Source organism: Thermobia domestica, chromosome 7 (assembly GCF_964235325.1).
Source record: "Thermobia domestica chromosome 7, izTheDome1.hap1.1, whole genome shotgun sequence".
NCBI classification, from domain to species: Eukaryota; Metazoa; Arthropoda; class Insecta; order Zygentoma; family Lepismatidae; genus Thermobia; species Thermobia domestica.
This window is the reverse complement of record NC_137460.1, coordinates 250,834,298-250,857,902: the sequence shown is the minus strand read 5'-3', so window position 1 is coordinate 250,857,902 and position 23,605 is coordinate 250,834,298.

Here is a 23,605-nt window from a genome sequence, read left to right as displayed (position 1 = left end):
GGGTTGATATCGTCTCGAATTATAAATTTATCTCTGTCTCGTCTCGACACATCGAATCTCAGTCGCATCTCGAGACAGTATTGTTCGTCTCAGTATAGGTGCCATCTTTGCTTTGAAGAAAGGTGTTTTATGACTCGTGTTTATTAGAAAGTTTGTCTCCTTTGCTATAATGAAGTACATTGCATACTTGTGTATTTTTCTTCCGCAGGCTGCATATAATTGCTGAGTGTACGGCTACCAACAGTATATAGCTATGAAGATGACAGTGCCGTAACTGGGAAGTTTCCCTGGAAGGGCAAGAACTAATATTTGGGTCCGCAGAATTTAAAATCTCAATAAAGATATGTATTACTTCTAGAAGCACCAATTGGTGTTTAGTGGAAGTAGAGCACGAATTACATTTATTTTACACTTTTTTTTTTAAAGATAATGTTGGTCTAGCAGCAGTATTTTAAATTATTTTCAATTCTTTTAGAAATGGCATAGTGGTTCCAGATAAGATCATTGAAAATATTCTCTACAAAGTGCTGGAGGCAGAACGAGAATGAATTGGAAAAGGTCTTGAGAGGAGGGAGGGAAATCCCTGCCTGTGACCAGCACATCTGTTCGCAAAGATCAAATTGGAGCCGACAACCTTCAATGTTACCAAAAAATGTTCGTTACTCTTGATCTAAAATTAAGCGTAAAATTGAAACAATCATCCAACTTCTATTGCTTTTCTGTGTACATTTGGAGCATTTTTAGTTGTTGACTACCATACTTCATTAGATGTTCATGAAGTAAAATTTACATTATCTTAGGACTGAGAAACCAATGGTAAAAGGTATAAAGCGGCCCATACACGTAAACACATGCCTGAAGAAACAGCCCGACTTGTATGAAAAATGATAAAACCACAGGCAAGTTGATCGTGTATGGCCTCGTTCATTCATGTTGAAAGTTTTCAAAATCTTCTGAAAACATGTTTGATGTTTTTGCCGTTCTGCATGCATGTTTACCGTGTATGGGCTCGTTCATGCAAGGTGGCTGTTTTATATTTTGGTCCGCCAATCACGACAGCGGAAGAAATCACGTGAGTCTCTCCTCCGTCGCATGCCAAGGTCGTGCAGTTGCAGAAAGAAAAAGCACGCGTTTCCTTGTCCTCCACATTTCTCAAACTACTTTCAGTATGTTGGACAGCACGTTGGTACGTGTGTGGTCAAAAAATTCTTTCAAAATGCATGATGAAAGAAACCTTTCATACATGTTGGTAATGCAAGTGCGTGCGTCTATGGCGCGCTTAAGATCCTCGATATTTATTAGCCGAAGCGCCTTCTGTGATGCACCTTCACGATTCTGTTCAATGACAGGGGGTTGTGGTGACTCTGTGATGGAGCATTCGCCCCTGGTTTGTGTGATCTTCAGTTCAATCCAAGCTCGCGCCAAGTGGGCTTTTGTGGTGAACAAGCCTTGCGTGCGTGAATTCTCCCGTTTCTTTCCACTTTCTTGCCGTTGAACGATCCGCAGTGATAATTTCTCCTCGACACAGAAAGACATGATCTATCACCTCCACCATAAAACATTATCATATCAGCACCTTCTGCAGGTCGGTGGTGGTATTGGAAAATATGTTCCTGAAGTGATCACAATCCAACTACTGTCCTGACTGTTTTCGATTGTTGTCTAAAGTCCTGATTGTTTACAATTGCAGATCTATTTTTCACAATCTAATGCAGGAAAACTTCTCGGTTATTCCATACACTAAAAGAATGGCATACGTTTTAACGGCGATATTAGCCGATGTGACTTATGTAGCCATTAATCCAACTTTTTCTACTTTCTGATTGTATGGAACCTCAAACAATAGTGTCATGATCTGTATCAAATTCGTTTACAATTTTAGGAATACTTTTCCGAAGATCTGCTTTCACAGTCATCCTAAGGAGCTCATCAGAGCATGTTGTTGGTCGGTGGACGCGGGGTTTAGTTTTCAATGTTTTTACTGGCACGAAAGTTTACAAATCAATACCATATAGTGTGTTCATTCACCACTTCTAGAGCTAATGCACTTTGTATTTCGCGGCTAGATGTGAAGAATATTTTAACTTGAACTCTTGAACAAAATACTAATCGCATTTATGCGTTCTCCATTATGTATTTTCACACGATCCTGTTCAACGACAAAGGACCGCGTGGCTCAGTGATACAGCATTCACTTTTGGGCGTGGGCGAAGGTAACATGAAGTTATACAAGAATGACAACGCATTTTGGGAGTATTTGGGAACTGTGTTGGACATCTTAGCTCTTGTAGACCGGGCTCCTTTGTTGCTAATCGCCTATTTCAGCGTTCTTTATAACTCGCACACAGTGACACACCAACGGGGTCCAACGGGTCTGGAGCCCCCTCAAAACATTCTAACTCTATATATATTTGTACACTTTCTCAATAAAACTGTATTTGTTCAACATGGAAATGATTGATATAGCACAAAAATTTGATTTTACACTTCATCTGTACTCTTTCTCTTATAAGAGGCCGCGGTGGTTCAGTCGCAGTGCGTTCACTTCTGGTGCATGGGGTCCCTGGTTCGATTTCCGCTCACGCTAAGTGAACTTTGTGGTGGACAAACACCGTGTACGTGGATTTTCTCGGGGTTCTTCCGTTTCCTCCCACTTTCTTCATTCCACCATTTCATTCATTTCTCACCATCATCACCGTCTCTTTTAGCCTAGCCAGTATAACCGTGGGAGGTAATACTGAAAGATTTCATTTCTTTTTCTTCTTCTTCTTCTTCTTCTTCTTCTTTATTATTATTATTATTATTATTATTATTATTATTATTATTATTATTATTATTATTATTATTATTATTATTATTATTATTTGCTTGTTTGTTCGAAAGCAGTGTTCCCAGAGCTACACTGACATGCTTCTGGTGTAGCACCGAGGCTACAGGAGATGCAGAGCAACAGTCTAAGGTAGGATCTAAACCATCGTAATGCCTTAAACCTCTTCCACCAAAAATCGTCCCGGGACCACGTCCATCAAAGGAGCGGTCTCTAGGTTTTAGACTAGCAAGAAGAGCATAGGCGTTACTAAAGAGGAACTACTTCCAACTAGCAACTGCTCGTTACTCCAAAGAAGAAGAGCTACCATTATTATTATTATTATTATTATTATTATTATTATTATTATTATTATTATTATTATTATTATTGTTATTGTTATTATTATTATTATTATTACAAACTAATGTACAGGTGTCATAAAGGTTAGTGGTAGCCCAAGCCATCAAATCAGTATACTCCACTGTTATATATTAGTTTTCCTAATTCATAATCCTTTGTTCAGACGGGCTACTCCGTTTGACTTAGTCAAGCTTAGACAGTACTGAATGAGCAGAGTGGTAAATAATCTGTGCTCTACTAGTAAATCATTTGTAAAACTAGTTTACGTATGATGTCCAGTTTGACTTATTTCATGTTTTAAAAGAAAATACAGGTTAGGGCTACTCAACAAAGTAAAAAAAAAAAGTTCATAAAACAAAGTAGGTTTCTGTAGTGCAATATTTTCACAATTAATATTGAAACCCCAAAAGGTAATAGATTTCTTCCACTTCCGATTTTAGTAGAGGGATTAGAATACAGACGAAATGTATATTTTTGGGACGCTTAGCTGATTGCAGAAAACAGCTTCTTGTTATCTATTATAGATTTATTCTATTACTCTCAACGTTAAAACAGGAAGTTTCTGATTTTCGACCACTTCCGGTCTGAATAGAGGCCCAAGACAGAAGATGGCAGCTATTTTTAGAACGCTGAATAGAATGCAGAAAACCGCTTCTTACTGTTACAATTCCTGTTCTATGGATATCACTTTTGAAACCGGAAGTGGTTCATTCCTACGACTTCCGGTTTCAATTGAAGATCACTAGAGGACATGAAAGGTATTCTTGCAGTTGCGTGGCGAGAAACTCATCAAGGGGGCGTTCACACACAAGCATTTCATATATATATATATATATATAGGCATGGGCGCAGATCCTGGGGGACCAAGGTGACCCGGGACCCCCCCCAAAGCACATGTGGGCCCCCTTATTGCATTTAAGAAGATATAATATTTGGAATAATTTGAATGCAATTTGTTTCAAAATTCTCATATATGCTTTCTCCATCTAAATGAGGACCCCATTTTACAGAGAAATCGGCGTCCTTGTATACAGGCGCGGATCCGAGGGAAGCCTATAGGAGCTAGTCCCCTTTTGACGATCAGGTATACACTGGTTAAAATGGGCTTCAATTCTGCTTTACACTGGATAAAGCTGCAAGCTATGGTTTAGCCCCTTCCTTGGTCATATCCTGGAACCGCCACTGTATCTATCTATCTCTATCTATCTATATATCTATCTATTTATATATATATATATATATATATATATATATATATATATATATATATATATATATATATATATATATATATATATATATAGGGCCGGATTTAGGGACTGCAAAGGTGCACTTCCCCCCTTTGTTATAAATATACACTATCTAAAATGAGAAGCGAGCAGTGAAAATAGCAACACATTCCAAAACTTTTTGCCATCATGTTTCTGTTTGGGGCTTAAAAGAAAGCAGAGCTTTGCAAAAGCATGATTTTCTGAAGGTTGAAGGAAAAGAATTCACCAAGCAAAATAATATAACTTTTGTCAAGTAAGTAAGAAAACATAAGGCAAGAGGAGAGAAGGACATTTTTGTCCTGCATTCCACTTGCGTCCCTGTTTAAAATATTTCGGCCAGTAGTTACTGAAAAAGAAGATACAACGTACAAGACAAGTTGAGTCGAGACTGTCGGCGACCGAGCCCAGACATAATATATAATGATCTTTATTCCTTAAGCGATAATTGGAAACCAAATTTGTTTTAAATCTGACCAATAGTTACCGAGAAATAAAGTAGCACATACAAACAGAGCCGAACCGAGCCTGTCCTTTGCCGAGTCGGCCACCAAGTATAGAGATGTTTATTCTTTGGATAATGGGCTATCTGCACACCAAATTTCGATTATATTTGGCCAGTAGTGACGAAGAAATAAAATAGAACATACAAGGAAGCCGAGCCGAGCCTATCGCCGACCAAGCTCGGCCATCACATGTAGTGATCTTTATTCCTTTGATGATTTGGTACTTGTACATCTAATTTGGTTTAAATTTAGCTGGTACTTACCGAGGAATAAAGTACTACATACACATATACTTAATTACATCTGGAGTAAAACTAGAAGCTCCCTTATGCTTACTAAGGAAATTAAAAAGAAAAGTTCTAACATTACAAATGGAACATACTTCATGTAAGCAGAATCCACTTTCAACATTACAACACTAATGGGGAGAGCTTGAGGCGGGTGAGCCCCCCTGACTACGCCACTGCACTTTTGAGGCACTTGAGAGCTATCCGAATGGAGAAAACTGCTTTCACCGCTCTTGCTCTATGTAGACCAATATTTATTGAAACGAGAAATTATAGTTGAATAAACCACTTCCGGTTTTAGTAGAGAGTTAATAATAGAGATTAAATATGTTCTTACGAAACAGAAACCCGGATCTTAATACGTATTACGTTTTCAATCTATGATGATCAATGATCAAACCGGAAATGATTTATTTAAACCACTTTCGGTTTGAGAAGACTATTTTAATAACAAACTCACTTCCTAATTCTTGACTCTTTGTATTTTTACCAAATTTGGTGATGATCCATGAAATACTTTATTTATTTACTTTTTGTCACACACTGACACACGCGAATATGGTAAATATATAATGGAGCTTTGATAAACCACTCTAATTATTAAAAAAAAAAAAAAGCAATGAAAACTTTATTTTTGCCATCCCTGCACACAATTAATCCGTTCTAACCACAGAAACATCGTACTGTGTGCGTTTTTGTGATAAATATTATAAAATGAAAAGAAATCTATCCTTCCAGAAAACAAAAGAAATAGGCAAATATATAAGAAACATTTAGACTTTTTTTGGTTGTACATTTGTGAGTGGAAGAGATTAAAGCTACTGCTTCGAAGGAGAATCCATCCGTTTCAACCAACAAAAGATGTAGAAAACCAATTGGAAAGACATTCCATACTGAGATTTCAAAGATCATTATCTTTGTTCTACGAAGTATTTTGTTGACACGTGAATCATACCAACTTACGCCGGAAAAGCACATTCAGATACAATAGTTGCGTCGTAAAGTTGTGGGAAATCAGTAGGAAGTGGGAGATGGGAGTGGGAAGGGAAACTGCTCAAGGCATAAATGATTATGAAACTGGAGGGGTAGACACGGGTTTCACTTTTCAAATTGTCATAATACATCCCTCCTCAGCATTTGTTCTTCAAAGAATGTCATCCATAGTAATTCATGAGGTTTGCAAGTGGTCTTTTGACTCTTTACCTGCAGTAACTCAATACGGAAGAATGCATTACAATTAATCCAAGTAATTAGGTGCAAAATTGTGACAGTCATCTGAATTGTATTACTCTTTGGCAACAAAATTACCAGTTCCTAAATGCAGTATTTTCTAAGATATTTATGAATTAAATTTTACATGTTATCTTATGAAGATTCTGAAGCCTCTGATGATGGGAAGACATCCCCTTAAGCTGTAGGTCATATCTGACAGTGGCGTAGTCAGGGAGGATCACACGGCTCAAGCCCCCCTCCATTAGTATTGCGATGTTGAAAGTGGATTCCGCTTACATATAGTATGTTCTATTTGTGATCCTGATGTTAGGACTTTTCTTTTTAGTTCCCGGCGTAAGCTGACCGGATGTTGTACTTTTACTCCAGATGTACTGTAATTATGTGTGTGTGTATGTAGTACTTTATTCCTCGGTAACTATCAGCTAAATTTAAACCAAACTTGATGCGAAAATACTCAATTATCTAAGGAATAAAGATCACTACATGTGATGACCGAGCTCGGCCGGCGATAGGCTCGGCTCGGCTTGCCTTGTATGTTCTATTTTATTTCTCCGTAACTACTGGCTGAATATAATCGAAATATGGTGCGCAGATAGCCCGTTGTCCAAGGAATAAAGATCGCTATACTTTACAAAGCGACAGGGCAAAGGACAGGTTCGCCTTTACAACAATAAAAGAACTACGAATATATTTTGTTTGACGGAAGGTGAAGGGGCTGAAGTATAATCTTGGGTGTGAGAATGTGTTCATTTGGCCCTGTACGCATTTTCGCCGATCCCAAGAGGTTCGTCCAATACATGGCTGAAGTAGCACTCTTATTGGCCACATACGGATGACGTCACAAAGATTCAAGTTCAACTTGCTACTATGCGTGTTGCTTTCGTTTCTCTGTTTTGTGTATGTGCGTGTATAAAAACAGAGAGAGGAGCTATCAATATTATTATTTGTAAAATACATTGCATTATAATTCTTGATTTATGTTCATTTCTTACGCGGTACAAATAAATTATCCTTAAATAAGTCTTCGTCCAAATAAAAGTGTTATAAAACGCACTTCACATGAATATTATTATTGACTACAATTTTAACATTTTTATTAAATCACAGAGACAATATTAGCTGATGGTGCTCACAATGAATACACTGGCTTATGCAGAAATCATGCACTTTGTCATGCAACACCTTTTGATTTCAAATTTATGTACAAAACTTGAGTTCCACTCAGTTGATGGTGTAAAATTGAAAACGTCTTGGCCTTGTTATTTTTACCATGTACAAAAATGTTTCTAAGATTAACTTTACAGTACACACTCCAATTCGTCTATATTTGCATCAAAAATAGGTCTGAAGTTTAGAAGTATTTTGCCGCAAATAGCATTGTAGTGTCGTTATTGATAACTCATGATCGGTTCAATTGCATGAGAAATGCCCACCAAACTGAACTAGATGGCCGTAATTAGCTAACATTCTTTATGAACCACATAAGGATACCAACTGAAGTATACAAAATAAATTGCATTATATTTCGTTGGAGTTTAGCAACCCTTTAAACACCAAGGTTATAATCAGACATGGACCTATTGCTTCACGTGGAATCCGAACCACATTGGAATCGAATCCGGATCTCCTGGGCCAAAAACGCGTGTTAACTATATAGTCACGATATAGTTCCAGCCAATGTAAAGTTAACCCTGCTTTTCTTTAGAATGAATATACTAGGGTCAACTTTACATCGCCTTAAACTTTAAATCAGTGGTTCCCAAGGGAAAGCCTCCTGAAGGGGACTTGAACAAGCGAGGGATCTCGGAAATAAACTATACAATTGTCAAAAAAAAAAAAAAAAAAAAAACAGATGTTACGTGTTTGATATTTTGTATATCTTATACTCCCATTCGGGTCTTTTTAGTAATTAAACACTTCATAAATATAAACAGATGAAAACAAGGCGAGTGGTTTGAGGTTTAGAGACCCGTTCAGCAGCAAAGCTATATGAGACTTGAAGCTACTGCTTAATGTAAAATCCTAACTACATAAGTTCTCGCCGAAAGACAAACTCAGGTCTCCCACGCCGAAGACGTCTAGTGTTGTTGCTTATAAGTTTGTAACACTATACTTACATGGTTCAGTGTATAGATAAACTAGTTCCTCAGAAATTCTCTTTCATTTCTAAATTACTACATATAGCTTCCTAATGGGTAGGTGGATAGCGTACACACCTTTGGAGCAGGAGGCCCGTGTTCGACTCCCGGCAGCTCATAAGGCTTCTGCTGAAAGGAACGCTAAATTCAATTTGAAAATCAAATCTAAATTACTACATCTTTCCTGTAAATTGCCAGCTTTTGGAATGCGATTTCAAAACATGCTCGTATCAAGTGGGCCTAGGGAGCCGCCCCCCCCCTAAAATTTTCACGGTAGGCTTGCAAATGAACTATAATATGGTGGAGAACTATAATATGGCTGGATCGGGCCCTCCCTACATTTTTGAGCTGGCTACCGGCCTGTTTCAAAATCTACAGTAAATGCAACATACAATTGTCTGCAGTGTTTTAAAGCTAATATTTTCAGATCTGTTATCCTTGCTCTTAACCTCACTCCATATGCTATTCAGGTGCCTGTTTTCTTAGGCCCCCTACACTTTCCAGTGGATTATGAAGGAAATCCTTTTTGAAAGCATTCGTAGCACAATGAAAATCCGCTGATGGAATAGGCCTATTTAAACATTACGAGTTTCGTATAGAGATATTTAAAAAATGAACTCCTGTAGTTTCTATGTGCATTGGACGTGGAGAGATATTTTTTAACAGATGTTATTGTCGTGTCTTTATTTATAATAGTTTCTTGATGCAATTATATCAAGTGCGTAAAATAAGGTCAATCTGTGCTGACTGGTGTGTACAAGCTAGTTTTGCATCAAATCCGCACAAGGGCAGAGCAAAGCAGGAAGCACAAGTGCGAGCTTATAAAATGTTTAAAGCAGCGGTTCCCAACCGTTTACCTGGTGCCTCCTTCTTAAACCCTGTATACTTCTCGCTAACCTCCCTCCCACTCATTGTCCATATGTGCTTTTTGTCTGATTTCAGATTCATCATTGATATCTCAAGTCTTCAATAATAATAATAATAATAATAATAATAATAATAATAATAATAATAATAATAATAATAATAATAATACCGATATTGCAATCATAACCATATTTTCATCTTTAGTTTCCTCGTAGCTATATGATTAGCATAGACGTCTTCGGCGCGAGAGATCTGAGTTTGATTTTCGGCGAGAACTTATGTAGTAAAGTTTTACGTTAGCAGTAGTTTAACGTCTCATATAGCTTTGCTGCTGAACGGGACTCCCCAAACCTCAAACCACTCGCCTTGTTTTCATCTGTTTATATTTATGAAGTGTTTAATTACTTAAAAGTCTCGAATTGGAGTATAATAAATACAAAATATCAAACACGTAACATCTGTTAAGCTTTTAGACAATTTTATAGTTTATTTCTGTAGTTAGCTTATAATTTCTTGCTTGTTCTTCAAGTCCCCTTCAAGAGGCTGGCCCTTGGAAACCACTAGTTCAAAGTCTAAAGCGATGTAAAGTTGACCCTGGTATATTCATTCTAAAGAAAGCAGGGTTAACTTTACATTGGCTGGAACTATATCGTGACTATATAGTTAACACGCGTTTTTGGCCCAGGAGATCCGGATTCGATTCCAATGTGGTTCGGATTCCACGTGAAGCAATAGGTCCATGTCTGATTATAACCTTGGTGTTGATAGGAATGCTAAACTCCAACGAAATATAATGCAATTTATTTTGTATACTTCACTTGGTAACCTTATGTGGTTCATAAAGAATGCTAGCTAATAATGGCCATCTAGTTGAAGTTGGTGAGCATTTCTCGTGTAATTGAATCGATCATAACTTATCAATAACGACAGTACAACGTTATTTGCCGCAAAATACTTCTAAACTTCAGACCTATTTTTGATGCAAATATAGACGAATTGGAGTGTGTACTGTAAAGTTAATCTTAGAAACATTTTTGTACATGGTAAAAATAACAAGGCCAAGACGTTTTCAATTTTACACCATCAACTGAGTGGAACCCCAAGTTTTGTACATAAGTTTGAAATCAAAAGGTGTAGCATAACAAAGTGCATGATTTCTGCAAAAGCCAATGTATTCATTGTGAGCACCATCAGCTATTATTGTCTCTGTGATTTAATAAAAATGTTAAAATTGCAGTCAATAATAGTGCGTTTTATAACACTTTTATTTGGACGAAGACTTATTTAAGGATAATTTATTTGTACCGGTAAGAAGTGAACATAAATCAAGAATTATAATGCAATGTATTTCACAAGTAATAATATTGATAATCTCCTCTCTCTGTTTTTATACACGCACATACACAAAACAGAGAAACGAAAGCAACACGCATAGTAGCAAGTTGAACTTGAATCTTTGTGACGTCATCTGTATGTGGCCAATAAGAGTGCTACTTCAGCCATGTATTGGACGAACCTCTTGGGATCGGCGAAAATGCGCCCTGTACATTGTCAGTTATTCGCTTCAAACGCCATATTTCTTACCTTTTCATGCCGGCATATGTAATGACTTCTATATATTGATTTGCTATATATTATAGGCACGCCACGAAACCTCAAGTCTGAATCCAGGGAGCAAGATCATATAGTTTTTTTCTTGCTTTTTTCTTTCTTTCTTTTTTTCTTTCTTTTTTTGCAAGATATAATTTATGCAAATGTCTATCGCCAAACTGAAATATTCAGTCATCATTGGCGATCTGGCGATCGAAAATTCCAACCTGGCGACCAATTTGGTACATGGTTTTGTTTTATATTATTTAGGCACCAGACAAGGGTTGGAAAATATAGTTTAATTTTTTTAAAAAAAGAACAAAACATGTGTTTAAAACATAAAAAAGACGTTCAAAACGTTTTAAACATGTTTTAAAACACAAACGAAAAAAACATGTTTTAAACATTTTTAACAGTTTAAAACACGATTTTTAACATATTTCAAAATCATGTAATAACTTATTTCTTAGGACTTTTTGATCTTTACTAGCAACCGACCTTTTCATTTATTTTATCCTGATTAATAACACTGTGCTGGGTACAGAATATTTCAGTATAGATTAGTAATTCTCAACTTATTTCATTGGCGTGGGAGACCCGGGTTCGATTCTCGGCGGGAGCTCATGTGGTTCGGATTCCACGTTAATCAGTAGGTCCACGTCTCATATAGCCTCGCTGCTGAAAGGGACGCTAAACTAAAATCAACTCAACTCAACTTATTTCATATTCCAACCCCTTTTTATTACACCCTCTTGCGAGTGATTCTCATAAGTACTTTCTTGGTTGTAATTAGCTTTTTAGGTAGATTTTAAAATCTACCTACTGTGAAGATTTCACACAATCTATCAATATGCATGGTGAAACAAAAGTCCTCACCACCCTTGTGGGTTGAGAACGGGTTGAGGGAGAATGATGAAACTTTTAAGTGGTCTGACACATCAGATAGTGCTATCAAGCATCATGGCTGCCATCTTTGATTGGAATTCAAAATTTCAAATACAAATGGAGTCATGTTACGTGTTTTAAGGCTAGAACTTTAGCAGAAATACGCTTGTGCGGTTACTTTAGCCTTTAAACAAGTCATTTCTGAGTTACTGCTTCTGAAAATTTCCTAATTATGCTCTTAGGGGCTAAGGTCGCGTTTCATGGAGGCGGGTGTGAATTTTAATTGCAAACATTTGATTACTATTTCAGAACACGCATGCTAATAAAATTATCTTAAAATAATAAATTTTCGAAAAGTAATGATAGTTTGAAGCACACTTCATGTTGTGCTAACTTTAGAATATTTTCTGCAAGCCTATGTAATTGGTTGTTTTTTAAGTCAATAATTCATTGAAGAAAAGTAATATTTGAGGCGTTCAGAGCACTATGGATCCAAGTCCATTTTCAATAAGGTTCAGGTTTGCTCAGCAAATGAATTCTATTTCCAAACGTAATATTTTCGCAGTCAAGAGTCCGCAATAAGTATAACTAAAACCACGTTAAAGGCCGTGGGATAGTTTCATATGACAGCCGCTAGATAGAGGCGTCAATGGGGCAGGAGGGCATCTGCCCCCACCTCACCCTGAATTTCAGACTTTGGGGGCAGTAAGGCAGTTTTAAAAACCTTTCGTAAGCAAGATCCAACAAAATAAGTTTGAAGTCCTTACACCGAATAAATAAGGAGGAAATACAGATGATCGAAACTGGAAAGTTGTTCCAAATTATGTCGTTTTTTCTTCCCGTAAAACTAATGTTAAGCGATTCCAAGTTGTACGGAGACTGACAAGGTACATTCGCGAAGTGTGCCCTCGGGATTCGTGTAACATTGATTCAAATGCAAAGTTCTCCGTGGCCCAATGTGTATTGTACTAATTTAAGCGGCCCATACCGGTAATTTCCATATTTATGGGCCTTCATATATCCGGAATTCAATCATATACTACTATAACACTCGGACACAAAGTAGCTTTTAGTTTCTTTAGATTTCACTGGACATGAATATGGGCATATGCAGAACAAATTGAATCAAGTACTCCTTCTCTGACATATGTTACTCACCTTGGCCGCCATCTTGGATTTAACTTTCGGTTTCTCAAATGGCAATAGGTTCAAATGATACATCAAATTAATGTAAACTTTTCTCGGAATTTCATTGGTGTACTGAGTTTTATCGTAGCTTGTATATACCATTAAATGTCAAGCACTACATATTGAACCAAATAGAAAGTTGTGCAGGGCCCCGTGTGTATGTGCAATCTTTTATGTGTTATCGTTGATGAAATATTCTCTGAACTTATATACATGCAGACACACAGATGTCAATACGGAAATGGTAGGTCTTCACCCAAATCTGGTCGTATCTGGATCTACATTAGGCATTTTGACAGTAATACAATACTTCCTTATTATAGTATAACATGGAAGTAATAACAATCACTCATGGAAATGTAATAAGATTATGACACCTATGTTGTAAGGAGTTTACCAATTAGAAATTGTTTTGATTTGTCAACATCAAAAACGTAAGCGTAACTGATATTAACCTGCAATGTCTATTCGCAAAGTGGCTGGAGGGAATGAACATGTAATACCTTCCAAATGGTACAAGCTACGGTAAAATACATTACACCAGTGAATGTAAACGTAAATGTCCGATGTAACACTTGCACCTATTTCCACTTGAAAAACCAAAAGTAAAATCTAATATGGCGGATCTAAGATGGCGGCCGGGATGGGTAACATGTGTCAGAAGCAGTACTTGATCCAATTTGTTTTTCATATGCCCATATTCATGTCCAGTGAGTAACATCTAAAGAAACTAAACTAAATTTTGTGTCCGAGCGTTATGGTAGTGTATGATAGAATTCCGGATATATGAAGGCCCATAAATATGCCAATTACCGGCATGGGCAGCTAAATTTAGTACAATACACATTAGACAGCAGAGAACTTTGTATTTAAATCAATTTTACACGAATCTCGAGGGGACACTTTGCGAATGTACCTGGTGAGAACCAACATGTAGGCTACTATATCAATGAATGCCTGCGATATATTAATTTCAGAACCGCAATTTAGGACCGCAAGAACCCTATGTTTGTTTTCTGAATACAACATGAAAAATTTATTTCCATGATAATTCTTTTATTTACTTTTTAATATCAGTTCTACAAGTAGTACAATCTTCGGCTATGACACTTTCTCGCAAGTTCACTTATAAGCATTTAAACAATACAATGAACATTAAAAATCAAAGGGAGAAAAAGAGACAAAATAAACTGTAGATTACCACATTGCCACGAGAAGTCAAAACATTCACATGAGAAGAAAATAGTCTTCTGAATGGGTAGCACTTTTTGACAATTTTCTTTCTCTGGCAGATTTGTTTTTTTTTTTTTTAACAAAAATAAGATAAAATAGAAATATGTTTAAAGGTGCAAAGGCGCACGTGCACCCCATTCCTTGTAAATATACACAACCTAAAGTGAGAAGCTAGGAGTGAAAATAGCAACACTTTCCGAAATTTTCCTCTGTCATGTTTTGATTTGGGCTTAAATCAAAGGGAAGTTTTGCAAAATCGATAGTTTAAGTCAATTTTCTAAACGTTCAACAAAAGGATTCACCGAGAACAGATACTTAGGATTTCCAGGGCATTTCCTCATTCACACCACAGGTGCCTAAAGGCATTTAAAAAATCCAATTCAATTCAATTGTAGGCCTACTGGTAGTTATTGGTGCACCCCCTCAGAAGATCCTTTCTACCAAATCTTGTGTGTTGGTCCCCCTTGATGAGTTTCTCGCTACGCCACTGATGTCTGATATGTATTTGATTTATAAACTAAATTGCATGCAAGCAAATGAAATGTCCTTCCTGCTTCCCTGGGGGCCAGTATATGTGTAACTTTGGTGTATGTAGCTCCGGGTTCGATCCTTGTTGGGAAGTGAGCTCGAGCTTCAACCACATTGGTCAGTGCAAGACTGTTGTAAAATAAACATATATGGTGACTACCGGCAGTGAGCTCCTTCATGCCTAAGCGCTTAGCGTACGCGCCTTTCGCCTGGAAGACCCGGGTTCGATTCCCGGCGTGAGCACATGTGGTTTCGATTCCATGTTAATCAGTAGGTCCCGTCTCATAAAGCCTCGCTGCCGAAAAGGACGCTAAACTCCAAATCAACTCAACTATCGGCAGTGTCATTACAAGAAGCAAAAATCTTATCAATAAGCTTACATTAAAAACTTCACTCTTTGATCATTTCTCTTTTCCTCTTTTTAAATACAAAGCAATCAAAGTAATGCTATTCTCAAAGGACATGTGCCTGAGGGCGTTAGGTGTTTACTGAATCTTAAGTATGAGGAAGAAGAAAACAGACTGAAAAATGTGGAATTTATTTACTAGTATAATGGAGATTCTTTTAAAGCCAACCTTAGACTCCCTGTCGCCAAGGATGTTTAAACGTTACTCAAGCGTAACTCCAAGACCATCAGAATTGAAGAAGATGAAATACAGGTACAAAAGGTAACCGATAAAGAAAAGAGAAACATAGAAATGGTACTCATCATAACAAAAATATGTCTACTTACACAAAAATGTTCTGCAGAATTTCAATACGTTTCATATCGCTAAAATCAAGGAACAAAACCCTTTCGGTTCGAGAGAGAACTGGTATTCAGTGGAACCAGTTTTATCTTAACAATCTCAAGCAGGTACGACATACGTGGGTATTTCGAGTAACGCTAATCCCTTGGTGACCGTAACTACAATACCAAAATGTAGAATGTTCCATTGAGTAACGTTACTCAGCGTAACATAATTCAGAGCGTACCATTTTAAAAGTTACACTGACTAATACCGTTACTAAGTAGGTGCAGAAATGGGTTACAAAATAGTAACCGTAACAGATAACAAATTGTAAATATTGCACATTTCGTTAAGTTATCCACCCTTGGTTTTAATCCCTGACACAGCAGTTGCGTCAATGGGCGTTTAAAGATTAAGAATGCAGACGGCAGTAGTTGATATAGGAAAATATAACCAAAATTCGCTCCATGCGGTCTCCCCCAGACAATGGAAAAGGTTAGAATTCGAAAGAGAGAAGCATTATCCAACTGCTACATAAATTTGATCCTTCTAGGTTTAAAAGAATACAAGTTATTTACATTTGAAATTGACAGATTGCTTTGGAACAATACTGTAGTTATTGGAAGTCAAAAGAAAGCATTATGAAGGTGTCACATAATTTAGATCATTGTATTTGTAAAAGAATTAAAGTTATACACATTTGAAATGGATAAATGGAATGGAAGAATGCTGCATCTTTTGGAGGATGGATAGAGGACAAAAAGATGCAAAGTTTAAGAAAAAATATCCCTCATTAATGTCACGAACTGAAATTTTTAGACTAACATCTGACCAAAGTTAGATGTCAGTTTGAAAAAGTCATTGGAACATTTGCGGAAACCCCATACTGTTGGACACCACCTGTGTGAATGAAAGCACGTAGCTCAAGGTATATATTCGCCTGCTTGAAATAAGATAAAATTAAATACTGTGATTTTGGTTTTGTGGAAAGTTGGGTTGTGCATTTTAGTGTGTGTGATCTTTGGCGAATAAATTTGGAATTACTGGAAGAAAAGGTAACTTAACATTTTCCGTTTATATAAACGAATATGATAAAAAATATTGAACTGCAATTTCAATGTATTTACATGAATTAAAATGAGTTTTTTTCTTTTATTTGTTGGAGAACTGTAGCTTGTAAACATTGTTATGAACGAAAAAGACACTGAGATTGGCCTGCCAATAAATGAGGAATAAAGTTGGGAAGAAGCGGAAATGACTGTATTTGTTGGACTTTCATAGAAATACTTGGTAAAATAAAGACTTGTGTGTGTGAGTTAAGAGAGAAAGACAGGTATATATATATACTTGTTTACTAGGTGTAGAAGATGGTTTAAAATGAGTGAATGAAAGCTGATGGCTGGAAATGGCTTACCTACAATTTGAAAGGAATATTGAAATTAACAAAGAGAGAGCAAAAAAAGAAAAAAGTTTGGTTTAAAGAACGCTGAAGGTCGCAGAGGGGGTTGTTGGGAGACAGTGGAGAGAGAGGGAATAGATTGCCTTGGTCCTTTTTGCACTTTCAAAGAAACAGAGAGAGGGGGGAGACAATGTATACTTGTATTAGTGTGTGTGAGAGAGAGAGAGAAAGCGAGCGAAGTTTATTGAATGGGTGTGATTGTAACGTGTGATTTGAGCTGAGTTGAATGAGAGGTGAAGCGGTTAGGTTATATGACATTCCAATGCAAGGAAGAAAAGAGTAGGGGGAACAAAAATTGTTTGGAGGGTATGCTTTGCGTGTTTTCGTAAACTGAGAATCAATTTTAATACATTTTTAAAAAAGGAAGAGCAAATGGTTGAGTTTAATTAGTAACGAAACGATTGATTTTATGATATGAACGATTTGTTGAGGACAGTGGCGTATGCAGAATATGATTATCTGGGCGGCTTATTGAGAGTAAACTAAAATTGAAGAATTTGTAGATGTTTTTCAGTGATCATTTTTGGCTATTTAGCGTTACTTTAATGGTATTTGTACCATTGAAAGGGGAAAAATTAGGTTTTGAGTATCATTTATGTTTATATAATGCTACATTACACGCTTATGGCCACTAATGCAAAGCACATGGACGTTATAGGTTATACAAATTTAAAAATTTGTAACTAACCTAATACAAACCGTCCTTTCGCAAGCCGGTACACTGTATGTTTGAAGGCACGTACGGGAAATGTATACAAAGAAATGAAATATGGCGGGAAAAAATAAAAACCTGATTAGACAATACGAGAAGCGAAAGAATATTTTTGTCGATAAACGTATGAGTCATTGCCGTTTGCAAGAACAACAACACGCCGTAACTTACGAAGGTAGACGCACAAAGTCCAACAGAGTACTGACAATGTTGCCTGGATAGATGGCGGTGATGGAAAAAAGATTTTTTAGCATAATGTATTTAATATAGCCATTGCACCTAAACTATTGACGTTAGAACAAAATGGACTACAGAACTCGATTTTTCAGGTCAAAAACGATATAAAATGGCACCTTACATGATAAAATTGAACAATTTTTTTGGAAGTGTCGGTGGCTTGACAAAAATGAGGGTGGTCACATTACATTTTTGCTTTTTACGGCAAACTATTGGTCGTAGAAAGTAAAGAAAGATGTTCTCTTGAAGCTTAGGACCTAACGAATACTTTATACAAGATAGAACATTGTAACTTTAAAATATAATTTTAATAAATTTGCATAAACAATATGGCGTCCATTTAGTTTGAAACTTTGGAAATATGTTTATTAAAGGATATATTTTTACATTAAAAACGTAAAATGAATGATATTACTAAAATAAACACCATTTTCGCACCTTTTTACCGCTACCGCTGCGCGCCGCGTGGTGTTCGCGCCCGGAAAAAAGTTTTTGCAACGCGGGACGCGTAAAATATTTCCGCCCGGAAACTGCCCGGGGTATTGCTGGTAATAAAAACAAACAACACTCGGTAACTTGCTATGGTATATGCACACACAGATACAATGTTATACACACTAATGTGAATATTGTGTGCACAGATGGCGTTTGAAGAAACAAACATGGTGGTCACTATAGTGGATTTTAATGGGTTTTCTTTGCATCACTGATATATAGTATAACTGGTAAGGTTTATAATATTTGTATAAGGCATATAATATTAACAGGGATGTATAACATTACATACTTGCAATTAAGCTACTAAACGTTTTATATGTTATATACACGAATAAAAGAAAAGTAATATTTTTTTATACAAGAATACGTATACGTGTAAAAAAGAAACAACTAAGTAAAGGTAGTTAACTGTTTATATTTTCCATTTAATATACATTAACGGTACGACTATACTATACATTAAATATTCGTTATTTAAAATTAAAATAAATAGTTACTGTGAAACAATTATAATATATATTTAATATTTATTTTTATATTCTCCTTTTCTGTGAAAAGTCGTAAGAACACTTACAGTGTTTTTTAAATTATTCCATCTCATCTATTTAAATTATTTTTTACGGATCTCTTGCTAAGCAATCGTATGCACGGCATAGTCGCGAATATTTTATTCGTTTGCTTCATTAGAAGCTCTGTTTATTAATGGAAGGTTTGCTGTGCAAACTCGTTGTTAAATTTGACTGTGAAATATCTAAAAGCTCGTAATTTACTCGAACAATCTGTAATTGCAGTATTAAAGTTCGTATTTTTTGGTTTGTTACGCAAACTTCTTGTTATTTTTTTCTTAGTATATTAGAAGTATTGTTGCTTGTTTTTGGTATGCCTTTTTCCCTTGTCTTACTGGTTTAAAAATTCCTTTCTTAGTAATGCTAGGAATTTCTTTTCTTTACCTTGTTGCAGGTGTTCAAACTGGTTTAAACTAGTTTTATTGTTTCTTTGTTATGCACTGTGTATTTATACTACCGTTGCTGAGGAAATATTATCATATGATTGTTGGTAACCAGATTACAAATCCAAAGGACGGTGGTTCGAATTGCTCCATGGAGTATATTTTTTTTAGTTTTAAAAATAATGCATAGAGCACATGAGCGGTGGTGAAAGAGAACGTATTACCCGTTTAATACTTTAAGTGAAAAAGAGTATAAAATTTCTGTGACATTTATTAGAGAAGTAAAACAATGAAAACGAGGAAGCAGGTATATTTAATCAGGGATATGTATCAGAGGGTGGTAATCGCAAATTTTCCCGAATTTCGCACATGTGAGTAGTGATGGGCAGTGGGAATATTCTCGGTGGGAAGGAATTTAAAAATAGGAATATTCCCGTGTTTTTTCCCTGGCCTATAAATTCCCAGGAAGGAATGTATTTCCATTTCTTTACTTTATCTTCCAAATTATAAGAACTATATGACTAATTACTTTATTTTAATATATTATGATTTACTTCTAGGTTTTAAAGAATTTTGAGGTTAAAAAGTTTAAAATTATTTGACGGTAATTTATATAACTATAATATGATTTTTTAAGTTCCATTTCCATTTGCACTAAAACGTAAGGTAATTGTTTAGTATTGGAGGGCCAAAACTAGCAAAAAGTAAGATAATTTACGGAAGAAATGAGTTGATAGTGATGTTCAAGTAGTCAAGAAAGTATCGAACACATTTTTTTAGAGCAGTAGGGGATTTATACAAAACGGAAAGATAAGTGGAACTGATTTATGTGAGAAAAGAAAGTGAATTGTTGGTAACGAATATAGAAAACAACATGTCATGTGGGGCTCTAACCCGCCTTCATTCGCTAACGTTCGCTCTGTAATGCTGTCTGAATTTAAAATGTTGGTAATGTATTTTAACGTATGAAACCATAAAACAATGGCATCGGAATAGAATATCGCAAAAAAGTAGGTGCAAAACTGGGCCCCAATGCTAAAGAACAGCCAAAATTAGCAAAGTAATAATTTACAAATGATGAAAACGAACCATTTTGTAAAGTAATTTAGAATTATGTAGAAATAGAGATCAAGTACTATTAATAAACCCTTAACCATCATTACTAATAGACGTCGGTCTGTCTCGCTGACTCGAATTTCTGAAGAGGTACTCGGACTTCTTTTACATGTGAATTAACGTATGGAATTTCGAGAAATAGGTAGAATGAAAGGTCGTGTATGGCAATGTTACCTCCTAAAACATAAAGATAAGTATGTATCTTGCAAATTTTGTGAACATAAATATGTATGCGCAAATGTTGATAAATTGGTGAGACATGTACCTTCTAGCATTTACCCAATCTAATTGGTTTATAACTTTTATAAATTTAATGTGTTCATAGTAGCAGTAATCGAGTCAAGTTGAGAAAATCCAGTTACATATAAATTTAAATTATTACTATATAATTTTTCACACATATTTAATTGATAGAACACATTGTAAATAAATATTCATTTATGCGTACTCTCTAAATATAATAAAGTGTTAATAAAGTAACATAGTGCCGTTCGGAATATACATTTTATAGAATCCTCTGTGGACAACAGTAATATGCTGTGATATAAAAATTAATTCAACTTTGAAATCATAATATAGTAATAGAATGCAGTTTTCTTTCTGATTGAACATAAATTCCCGGATAAATTCCAATTTTGGGAATCTTCCCGGGAATATTCCCGAAAAATATCTTCCCGGGAGTTTACCCATCACTACATGTGAGTCTCTACGATAGGCAAATTTCTTCAGAAATGTGCCTATCGCAGAGACCATCTTTCAGAAATGCCGTAAAATTTCTATGCAATTTTGCCGTTTTGTCTATCATCACCTCTGAAACGGAAAGAAAGAGAGAGAGAGAGATGTTCCCGGAACTGAGAGTGAGGTCCTTCCATTCAAATCAACGACTTGACAAATAGACGCTTACACCCACACAGCAATGAAATATTTTCAAAACGTTTCTAAAACGTACCATCATTTTCCTTCAGAAAATGTATCCTACTTCCCTTAAGGAAATATATTCCATATGTTGTTGAAAACATTTTCCAAATAATACTGAAAATATTTTCGCAATATACTTAAAAACGTTGTAGAATTATTTTATACGCCGTTAGAAAAGTTTTCCAAAGAATGTTTTCTTTACCATTTCCACACATTACTGAAAATGTATTTGAAACGTTTTATACAATGTTAACGGGATGGTTTTTAAAATGTTTCGCATGGAATATTTTAAAATCATTTGCCAATAACACTGAAAATCATTTGTCTAAAATAAAGAAATGTTTTCTAAATATTCTTACAATGTATTGGGTACTTAGTTGAAATGTTTTCTGAAGATTTCTAATCCATTTTTAACAAAAATTAATGTTCTGTAAAATAATAATTTTAAAATATTTTCCACTCATACCAAAAAATATTTTCTATACATTTAGAGAACATTTTCTGTACATGAGAAAATATTTAGAGAATATTTTCTGTACAAGACAGAAAATATTTAGAGAATATAAGGTAGACATATCAAAAACATTTTCAAATTAGTTTCCTTGGTGTTTTGTAACAGTAGAAAATGTTTAGAAAATATTAAACTAGTTTCAAATATGAATTTATGCTAAGAAAGAAAATATTTACGATTCATTTTTCAACTAGCAATTGATATGTTTTTGATTTGTTATTGTACGTAGTTTCAGAAAGTACTTAAAATACTTTCTAACGAATTCTGGTTTTCACATAGAATATTTTAAATTTTTTCTGAATATTTTTTCGTCATTACCACGATAACACCTACAGTTTGAAATACATTTTTCTTCAGAACTGCATACTGAACAGTTTTCCAACTCTTGTGAGTTAAGATATCTGGATTTCATTTTTACAAATTAATAGGGTGGTAGAAGTCTGTGTATGTTGGAACCGGTTTAGAACACACGGAAAGTTCTATCATCACATAAATTTGTGGAAATAAATTCTAGTATTCTAATTTATAGGTTGAAGAAATAAATGTATTTCAAACTGTAGGTGTTATGGTGGTAATGACGAAAAAATATTCAGAAAGAATTTAAAATATTTTTCTGCGAAAACCAGAATATGTTAAAAAATATTTTAAGTACGTTCTGAAACTACATACAATAACAAATCAAAAACATATCAATTTTTGAAAAATAAATCGTAAATATTTTCTTTGTTAGCACAAATTCGTCTGAAACTAGTTTAATATTTTCTTAACATTTGCTACTGCTACAAAACACCAAGAAAAGTAATTTGAAAATGTTTTTGATATGTCTACCTTATATTCTCTGAATATGTTCTATCATGTACAGAAAATATTTTCTAAATATTTTGTCATGTACCCGGAATCCCTTAATATTACAAGGCGACACCACAGGGGGCACTGTGCTGTATATGTGGAGAAAAATAAATTATCTCGGACACACTACATTATATCAATGCCAATATTGATTGAAAAATGATATGGAGGAACAATAACAATCGGAACAAATCACATGCATTTTGTGAAAAGTATTCTTAATGGAACTCCTAAAAAAAATGCTATAGTACAGTTTCTTACAAAAGTATTAAAAATATACGAAACTTACAAACACGTGTATATAGCGAGTTTTTCTTATAAAGAATCACTATAAAACGTGATCATATCACCATGAAACCAATTTATTGCACCATGACTCTTAACACGAGGACGACGTGGACCACTCAGATGCTCACAGTCGAGGTGTCTTAATTGTGCTCTTCGTTGTATGTTTTACACAACACTAAAACAGCTATTGTAGTGCGTAGAATAAATGACAGAGCACAAGAAAGACATCCCAGGTATCAACATGTGAGTGGTTCATGTCGTTCTTGTGTTAAAATCATGATGAAATTACTTGAATATAAAGAAATCAGCTCTACTAAGTTAAAGTACATAATTACAAAAGGAAAGAAAATGCAAGAATGGACTAAGATTTGAACCTGTAACTTCAACTTACCGTGTCGATGCATTAACCACTAGGCTACTCACTGTTTCCGAATAGTCATTCATT